Consider the following 10,825-nt stretch of genomic DNA (forward strand, 5'->3'; position numbering starts at 1 on the left):
GCATGGCTCCATCACAAAACCAAATTCTTTGTTATAGTTAAGAGCAAGAAGCAAGAAAAAACCATTAATCGTTACAAACAAGGTAAGCTTTTGAAGTCGAATTGGTGCAAAACCAAATGTAAAGGCTTTTGAGTATTTTAGTTTCTTGTCAATCTTTTTAGGCACCATTTAAGATGATCCATAGAACCAACTTTTACTTGGGATTGTCTATTTCTACTATTTTTATATTAAAACAAGTATGTTTCATGTTGAATTTGAAAACATTATCTTTTTGGAGCACAAGGAAAGCTCTATTATAAGTCATGGGACGTTCTAGTTTTGAAAAATACAAGTTATTTTTAACAATTAAAGAGGTAATTACAATGACTTATGAAAAAAGTAATAACAAAAATAACAAGCCCCAAGTCCCACTATGGAAAGCAATGTGGATTGCAAGAATCTTCAATCAGAATTCAAGATTCGATGATAGAATTGAGGAATCGCTGCTATAGGTACTTGCTGGTGATGCTCATTGAACCTATGATAGCCTGCTATGAAATACAGCAGGAAGTAACCTTTGATGCAGCAAATTTTAATGCCAACAGCAAAAAAATTCCATGCAAAAATTAATCGATCAAAATTATGGAAAGAGCTAGTATATTTCCGATATTTTTCAACCAGGTAATAAAATAACACTTAAGGATGGCAAGAAGATGTGCAACAGTAATGTTTGAAATTATAAGTTTGACATGGTATCAAAATTTGATTTCTTACATAGTTTAAAATGAAATGGATAAATGGGTTGAACCATGTGTAAATGGGCAAGGTCATAAATGGGTCAAGATATGTATATAAACAGGTCAAACTAAATAAATTAATGACCCAACCCACTTCACCCATACCTACCAACCCATTTAACATGTCTACTTAGAGGATTTCTATTTCCTCAAAAGGTCTCTCTAGCCACTTTGCGGTGGAGGGGCTGAGATATTGAAATTGATACCATCCACTAAAGGACTGAAGAACTGAAGAAGACATGGAGATACCTTTAAAAGTAGAAGAATGGCAGTCAAAGGATTTCAATGACAAGGATGATGGTTTTCCGGGTGTAGCGAGAGAAATTGATGGTGTTCGCAGGCTGCCAGATTGAAATGGCGACTACTCTGGCTCGTGGAGCAGAGGCAGCGATTGTAGACTGACAAGAAAATGGTTCGCAAGGTTAGGGTTTTTCTCGCGACTAGTCTGATGGTCGAGACTATTATTTCGATCGTCGCGAGGGGTGAGGAAATGAGTTTCTATTGTCTCGAGGGATCGTGGATGAGTTTTTGAACGTCAGGTAATGGAGTTCACTTGTCGTAAAAGCCTCTGCAGTCGATGATAACTAGATGACGGACGGTCTAGGTTTGAGATGTAGGCTAGAGTTCACGAACAGAATGGAGGACTGATCGGCGTGGAAGAACGGCGACTAGGCAGAATGGAGGAAAGAATCCAGCCAAAAAATAAAATTACTTTTAAATTGTAATTACTAATTAATAGCATGAAATAATTGCATGATTTCAATTTTAATTTTTTTAATATTTAATATTTTTAATGACTTTAATATGGTAGAATGAAAAATAAGTAAGCTATTTATTGTAAAAAATTATAATACATAATTCTTCAATTTTGTACTATTATTTTTATTTTATAATTGTAACTTTTATTAGTGCCATTTTTAATATTTAGAATAATTATTGTCCCTAAAATAATAAATTTTTTTTACATTTTTTATTATTGTTGATCTTTAAAATTAAATTAATTAATTAAAATAAGAATTAAATTAAATAATGAAATAATTATTAGTATTAATTATTTAATAAAATATAATATAATATATTATATTATATTATATTATAATATTGTATTTGTTTGATTATTATTATTATTTATTTTATAACATGGAATAATTTTATTGATTTTAATTTTAATTTTTTTTAAATATCGAATATTTTTATTGACTTTTATATAATAGAATGAAAAATAAGTAAGCTATCTTTTATAAAAAAAATCTTAATACATAATTCTTTAATTTTGTCCTATTAATTTTAATTTTTTATATTTCTCAAGTAAAATAAACATGTAAATTTGTTCAAAATATTATTAAAAAATTAAGAAAAAATAAATATTAAAATAATGTGTGAAATAAAAAAAAAATTTGTTAAGAATTTGCAGTATATTTTTTTCCTCATTTTTCTTAGTAACTAAATACAAAGGTTGCTTTTGAAACATAATACATTGTATGAATTTATGGAAAGACAAAAATAGAAGGAACAGCTAACTTGCCTCCACCTCACCTCATGTCATCCTTATCCAATGATGATGATCATCATCATCCGTAAGCTATCTTTTATTTAAAAAAAATCTTAATGCATAATTCTTTAATTTTGTCATATTAATTTTAACTTTTTATATTTCTCAAATAAAATAATTGGCAAGCAAAAGAACACAATAGCAATATAAATGGTATGAGCAAATTGAAAGTAATTATTATCAGATTTAAGGGACGACTAATAGTCCGCTGAAGGGACTTGCTATTATGTTTGAATAATTGGCCGAGCCAAGCTTGATAGACAACCCTTGATCAATCTTGAGAACAAGTTTAATCGTAATTACTTTCAATTTGCTAGTGGAATTAATTTAAGTAATTAATTTGAGGGCCTGACCAAGCTCCTAAGTGGAATCTAACTAAGGTTTCTTTTGAATTAATTTTTTGTTTAAGAATACCTCCGAATCCTTCATTAGAGGCATTGGTTTCGACAATCATAAAAGTTTTAGGATCAGAAAGACTAAGGCATGGTAAGGTTTTGACTAAGATTTTGACTTTGATAACAATCTGAGCACATTCTTCATCCCAGATTGGAGGATTTTTCTTAAGTCTTTTAAACAATGGTTTAATTAAAATCCTAATATTTGGAATAAAGTTTGCAACATAATTTAAGCATCCTAAAAATCTTTGTAATTGATTTTTATTAATAATTTCATTTGGAAATTTATCAGCAAATTCTAAAGATTTTTGAATTTGAGTGATTTTATTTTGATAAATTTGATGGCCAAGAAACCTAATGTTGGTTTGAAATAATTTGATTTTTGGTTTAGAAACAACTAAACCATTTCTTTTAACAATATTGTAAAAAATATTGAGGTGTTTGAAATGTTGACTTATTGATTCAAAGTATACAAGGACATCGTCAATGTATACAATAGTAAAATTTGAATATTTGTTAAAAATTTCATTCATAATATTTTGGAATTCTGAAGGGGCATTTTTTAGTCCAAAGGGCATTACATTCCATTCGTAATTTCCAAATGGTACTGTAAATGTAGTTTTGTATTTATCTTCTTCAGCAATTTGTATTTGTCAAAATCCTGATTTCATATCAAATTTTGAGTATATTAAAGCAGTATTAAGTCTATGGAGTAAATCTCTCTTGTTAGGTATTGGGTACCTAATCCATTGTAGAGCTTTGTTTAAGGGTTTGTAATTGATAACAAGTCTTGGGGCACCTCTTTCTATTTCAGTTTGATTCTGAACATAGAAGGCTGCACAGTTCCAAGGGGATTTACTTTTTCTAATAAGTTTTTTGTTGAGTAATTCTTGAATTTCTTTTTTACAATACTCGAATAGTTCTTTGTTCATTTGTATTGGTCTTACTTTTGTAGGTATTTTTTCTTCATTAAAATTTTTAACATAAGGTAGTTTAACTGAATGTTTCTTCTGTCCCAAAAAGCATTTGGAAGATCTGAACAGACTTCTTTCTCAAGTTTTTCTTTAAATAATTCAATTTGTGTTTTGATTTCTGGATTTTGAATCTGTTTTTCAATTTTTTTATGATAAATTTCTTTTGATAAAGATTTAATATGCTTTTGTTTATTTTGTATAAGATTTACTTTGCTTATTCATAAATCCTTAAGTGTGTTAATTTCTTTTTCATGCATTTTGTCAACAAATTCAAATGTAATGTTTTGATTACTGATTAAAGTAAAGATACCATTTTCATTAACTGTAAAAGGGTAAATCATTGTAAAAAATGGTGTGCCTAGAATAATTTCTTACTGCATATTTTTGACAAGTACAAAAGTAGTTTTAAGGCAAATGTCGTCTTTACAAATATGAGTATTAGAAATTTTGTATTGTATTTTAAGTGTAGAATTTGTTGCACTAAATAATTGTACCTTTGTTTTTTCGTAATAATAAGAGGGTATAAGACCTTCTTGTAGATAGTTTAAATCTGCTCCTGTGTTTAACAAGGCACAGCCTTTAAGAACAAAATCTTTATTAATAACAATTTTGATTTCTAAATACCATTTATGAATATTTACTTTTGATAAATAATGAAGAAATCCTTGATTAATTTGAAAATCATCTTCATCATCTGAATTGATTTTCTCTTTTCCTTTATTATTGATTTTTTCAACTTTTGAATTTAAAAGAAGCATTTCTTGTTTAAATTCTTCGCTTTGTTCTTTTAACTTCTTAATTTCTTCTTTAGTTTGATTGACTTCTCTTTGTAAATCTTGAATAGATAAATCTGCTTTTGGCAAGGTTTCTTTGTTTTTAAATCTATTAAATATCTCTTCAAGATTATAACCTTCATCAATTTTGAGAAGTTTATCCTTTTCTAAGTTTCTTTTTAATTTTTGTAAATACTTGTTTTTGATCTCTGGTTCTTGAATGTGTTCAATCATTTCAAGAATAATTTCATTTGTTTTTGAAATAACATTAACAGATTTTGAGTATTTATTATAAGAACAAAATCCTACATCTTCTTGACAAGATTCTTCTGATTTGATTTGAAAATTCTGAACTTGAGTTAATTTCATTAATAAATTCTTTATTAGAGGATGATGAATTTGAATCTAAAGTTTCAGATTCTTCTGATTCACTGTCTATGATTAAGTTAAGCATTTGTCTTTTTAATTTCTTTCCAATGTTAAGTTCTTTTATTTCTTGTTTAACCCTGCAATCTCTTGCATAATGCCCTTTCTTTCCACATTTGAAACAAGTTTTTTCATTCTTAAATTTTTGAGGTTTTTCTTTTCTTTTAGGCTTTGAGGTTTCTTCAAATCTTTTCTCCTTTTTCTTGTAATATTTTTTATCATAATTCTTATAATATTTTTTGGACGGTTTGTACTTTTTAAGAACTTTCTTAAGGTACTTTTTTGAAGGTGCTTGAATTTTCTCATGCCCATATTGAGCACAGAAAAATCTCCAAATTCGCCTTTATTTCTTTTGAACTCGGTTTTCATCTGGGATTGAATTTTGAGTTCATTGCATAATTTAAGACCTTCATGATTAATTGTACATACAATTTGAACGTAAGTAATTGATTTATAATTTGTACCTAAAGTTTATTTAACACGATCTCTTACTCTTTGAGCAAAGAGTTTTGATAATCCACTAATAAACTTTTCTTTCCATAAACCAGATCTTCCATTTGGTTTGCCCGTAACTTTGGCGATAAAAATACCTTTGTACCATTGAAAGTCAGATAATTTTGGACAAGTAAGGTTAAGAAGAATAACACTATTCTTTTCATGTTGACTACTTTGTTCACCTTTAAATTGTCTAAAGATTGACCAAATAAGTGCTGCAACAACATCACTTTCTTACATAGGGACTCCGTTTTCTTCCTTAACTTTCTTTGATTCATAAATTTGTCTTTTTTCAAAGGTAGTAAGATAATGATCTCACCATTCTCTAAGGGTTCCAGTAAAACCATGAGTAAGGAGAGAAACAATTTGTTCCTCACTAGCTTTATTTGAACGAAGTCTATAGGCAGTTGCTGCCATAGCCATTTGATGTAAAAAGGAATGAAGTTGATGTTCTATTAAACCATCAATTCTCCATTCATGAATTTCATTTCCTTGAAAGTTTCTTTGAGGAAGAAAATCATTTGATTTTTCTGATAAAAGACTAGGTGGTGTAGGTTTCTTATAATAAGTTCTTTGACTTTGACTTTTCTAATCTTTAATTTTATTTATATTAAAGCTTTCTTCCGTAAAGTTTGATTCAAGAGTGTTTATGGCTTCTTTTGTTATTGTGTTAATCTTTAGATTTGAGGTTTGATTAACTAGTTCATCAATTCTTTTGATAAGTAATTCATTTTATTTGTCAAAGTTAAAATTCTTAAGGTTATAATCAAGTATGTTGAATTTGATTGGTTCTTCAAGTCTTTCTTTCGATTTACTTGATTCACCTTTCTCATAAGTACTATTAATTTTTATTTCAAGGAGATTTTCAAGTTGTTCTTCAATCCTTGTTGATTAGGTGGCAATTGATCTTAACATTTGATTTGTATAATTATTTTGACTAATCAATTGATCAACTTCTGTTTTACCCTTGGCTTCTTTAAAAGGAGAGGCTAAAATTTTTGTTTCTTTGTAATTAAATCTAATTGAATTTTCTAGAGGATGGATTACTTTGACAAAATAATTATCAGTAGTTTTTCAATTTTTAACAGGATTTTGTATAACATTAATTGTTTGTCTATCTTTGACAAATTTGAAGAAAGGAATATTTTCCTTTATCTGTTCCATCGTTTTAAACTATTCTTCCTTAATTTGTTCTCTCTCTATATGATTATATTTTTTGAAAAATAACCTTCTGTTCTTCTCATTTAGTTCATGATAATAATCTCTTTTAATCATTTCCATATTTGGTTTAAATTCTTTATTGATAACCATAATATTCTTTCTTTGACTTTCTTCATAAAGATTTTCTCTTTGTTCTTCTGTTAAAATTTGTGATTCTGTTGGAGAATTTGGTTCAGGAATTTCTTGATAATAGCATTGAGGTATTTCAAGGCCAAAATCAACTCCTTTTAACTTAAGATTTGTTTGATTTGGTTTGATATAAGTGCAGAGACTTGAAATACTTTTTCTTCCTAAATCGATTGTTTGTTTTGAAGTCTGTCCTAGACTGTGACTTCTTGTGAGTAAAGGTTGAAAGTTAATTTTAACATTTCCTTCTTGATCTTAAATAATTCTTGTAGCGACTGTTTTTTGTGTTTCAGGAATAATTTGATGATATGTCTCATTTAAGTTTGCAAATTCCCAATCTCCCCTGGCCTGCATCTCATTCCATAGAAGTTTCTTGGGATGAGAGGCAAAAGATTTTCTATTATAATTAGCTTGTAACATAAGTGTTTCGCTTTTTTCACTTGTTTGAATTGAATTTGGTAATATTGTTGAAGTCGTTGCTTTATAATAGATTTGATAAATAAGTTAAAGATTTGAACTTCTTGAGTCCATATTGTAACCTTTAGTTTGAATGTCAAGTGTTAATAACTTATATAATGATTCATCATTAAGATTCACCCTAATGTTTGGATAACTTTCAAAATAAATAGGTCCTTCTGCAATATTTGACTCAAGCATTCCTAAAAGGGAATCATTGAATTCATGATGTCTGGCATCACAAAGAACAACACAAACTGGTTTGTTGAGTCCTGCTCTTATTAAAGGAAATAGTTCTGCTCTTTAATCTTTTTATCTTTGATTTCTTTATTTAAGAAATTAAATGTCTCTTCTTATTTTTTATTTATTTTACATTGATTATATTATTTTGATACATTCTTGCTTGACCCTTTGTATTTATTTCTCTTTAATTTCTTTGAGCTAGATGGAGGATAGAGTTTTTCATAGCCATATTAGGAACAAAAAAAATCTCAATTCTTTTCTCGAATCTTTTATAATCATATACTATAACTGTTAAATTAAACTTTTAACTTAAAAAACTGTAATTATAATTTTTAATTATATACATATATACATTTTTCCTTATACGTTTTCTTTAAATCATTATTTAGGCACAATAATGACCATGTTCATATAAACTTATACTTTACTTTCAAATCAATAACTTTGTACACGTAATTAAATATGTATATATATATACCATAAAAATTACCCTTAGGCCTATTAATCGTAAGTCATGTTTACCCCCATGACTGAGTTGTGCGGTCCGAAGACTAGATTTAGTTGGCTGGCCGGTCAAACTAAATCAACATACATCATCATTAAGTGAGATTTTCCCTATTAAACCCTGATCCGACCCAGGTGTGCACTCAGGAGAAATCCATTACCATATAAAATCACTCTGTAAACAGTGTGGGTGCTCTCTGATCCGTTTAAACTTTAAGTTGCGGTACCGAGCATTTGTAATTTTCTGTATTATCTGAGCCATAAGGAGTTTTAAAAATAATTTTATTATATCATTTGTACAATTAAAATAATATCATGAAAATATCATTTTTACTCATATTTTTGTGAAATAAGTAACGTAAAAAAAATCAACTCATAAAATTTTTACTCATATTTTCGTAAAATATGCAATGTATAAATAAACTTATGTCACACAATTTTTGTGTTTAAAAATATTTTCTTAAATAGAAATTAGTGATGTAAAATACCCAAGGGGTTTAGAACATTTCTTAACTCGAAAATAAATGCGAGTTTATTAAAGATAAAACTAGTATAATTAAATATGCATAAAAATAAATTCAGAAGAATTTTATGAAACTAATTAACATAATTAAAATTTACTTACAAATAAATTCAGGTATAAGTTTTAAATAAAAATCTAACATAATCAAATTTACTTATTTCTTCCTTTACCTTGTGCTACGAACACAATGAATATCTTTAAAAAATGAGATCGGAAAGAGTGGATGAGTGAGAATTTACTAAAAAATTCTCTCTCGACTACTAATTCTTTCACTCACTAATCATTCTCTTCTTTTGAATTTTTTTTTTTATGAAAAATATAGGTTGAGAACTTCCTATTTATAGGAAAATTTTTAGGAAGAAAATGAAATTTGTAAAAGTATGGAGAGAGAGGTGAAATTATACATTTTTTAAAATTAAAGAATGGGCATGAGATGAGTTAGACATGAGTTAGATATGTGATAGGGATGGAGGTCATGTGAGAGTGCTTGCCACCACTCCTATTTATTTAATTTTTTTAAAAATCATTATTATTATAATAATTATTATCATTGTTATTATTTTTAAGTCATATTTTAGTATTTTTTTTTTCAAAAAAAAAAAATTCAAAATTTCAAAACTCATGTGGGCCCCACATGGTCTTGTGGGTCCCACACAACTTCGAGACCCAGGTAGGTCCTACGTAACTCCGATAGTCCTCACATGGTTTTATGAGTCATACATAGTTTCGGGACTCATGTAGACCCCATACGAATTTGAAACTCATGTGGACACAGTCTTGTGGGCCCCACATAGGATACTTATATTATTATTATTATTATTATTATTATTATTATTATTATTATTTACCATATATTTCTATAAATTATGTCTGTCAAAATACTATTTTATGTATATGTACTTATTTACGTGTACAAATAGTGTTTATTCTATGAAATTTCATTTTAACCAGACCGACCTCTAGGGAGTGACTGAATCGCAATGGTCTCTGAGAACTCGCTAAAATAAGATCTTTCTTAAGTATCAAACATGGAATTAAGGATCCTACAGAAAAACACTTCTATATTGATATTAACTTAATGACCATTATTATTATTATTATTATTATTATTATTATTATTATTATTATTATTATTATTATTATGCTTTAATCGTATATATATTTTTGGATCATCACATTTTGCTTAATTGTCTTTTTGTTATTTAATTCAGAAATTCAAGAAAATTTGAAAAAAAAATCAGAAAAATAAAGAAAAATTCAGGAAAAATATTTTAAAACTTGAAAATCATTTTGCTAACTTTTTTTGTTTTGAATGAATCCCAAAAACCTCCCGGAATATTATTTTCCATACTTAGAAAATTCTATAAAGATTTCAAAAATCCTGGGAGTGTATTTTGTACCCTATTTTCTTGATTTTTCGATTTCGATGATTGCAATGGGAGGCATTGAGCTATTCGAAATATGGTATGCCCCGGTTCTGAGGGAATATCTATATAGTATTTTATTTTGTACATTTTCTTCACTCTATTTAGGGAGTAAAATAAGAAGACTTATTAGATTTATTTTGGGATGATTTTTGATTAATTAGGTACCGTTCGTAAGAAACAGGCGTGCAGGGGGTGCTAATACCTTCCCCTTGCGTAACCGAACTCCCGAACCCGACTTTGGTAGCGCAGACCGATTCTACCTTTAATTGGGTAGTAATCAAGTGTTCTAACTACACTTCAATAGATTAGTGGCGACTTCATTACACATTATTTTTCATGAAAATCACATTTTTAAAATCACACCCCATTATCATTTTTAAGTTGTCCCAAGTTCACGTCCGGAACGTTGTGACACCTATGAGTTAGATGCAAGAATCCAAGTGAAGGCAATGTGATAAAGTTTTCCAAAATCACTAAGGCCACTTTGTAACTCTGGAAATATTAGGAAAAGAAAATGAAAATATAAAGGAATCCTCATTTTCATATTGGGTTATTAAAGAGAATGAGAAAGAAAATGAAAAATATGCCAAATTTATATGTAAAATTTTAATTTTACATATTATTAATATTTAGTTTTTCCTAATTTTTAATTTTATTAAAACAAACTTTCATTTTTGATAATATCTCAAAGAGAAGGAAAATATAAAAGAAAATGAGTTTCGTCTTTCCTTTCTTTTTCTTCTATTTCCTCTCATAAAATTCTTGGTCCAAACAAACTCCAAAAGTCCAAAAATTTAATTAATTATCTAAAATGTGATGTTGCATGTGTGGTCGGACTGAACTGACTAAAACTTGTGCTTCTTAGGTTGGGAATTCCATGTAGTATCAGTTATATATTTAAAGGAAAGCTATTGTTTACAATAAATTACAAATG

General features: G+C 28.1%; 1 protein-coding gene across 3 annotated transcripts in view; it reads right to left on the bottom strand.

Moving 5' to 3' along the window:
- LOC131157283 (alpha-aminoadipic semialdehyde synthase) overlaps window positions 1–1,484 on the bottom strand; it is a 125,890-nt gene extending 124,406 nt beyond the window's left edge. The window contains exon 1 of one of the 3 annotated variants that reach the window (XM_058111306.1): window positions 1,026–1,484. The gene's annotated coding sequence lies outside the window, so the exon portion shown is untranslated. The remainder of the gene's footprint in view (window positions 1–1,025) is intronic. The other 2 variants (XM_058111307.1, XM_058111308.1) reach the window with 2 other exon arrangements.
- Between the last annotated feature and the right edge of the window lie 9,341 nt (window positions 1,485–10,825).

This window comes from Malania oleifera, chromosome 6 (genome assembly GCF_029873635.1).
Source record: "Malania oleifera isolate guangnan ecotype guangnan chromosome 6, ASM2987363v1, whole genome shotgun sequence".
NCBI lineage: Eukaryota > Viridiplantae > Streptophyta > Magnoliopsida > Santalales > Ximeniaceae > Malania > Malania oleifera.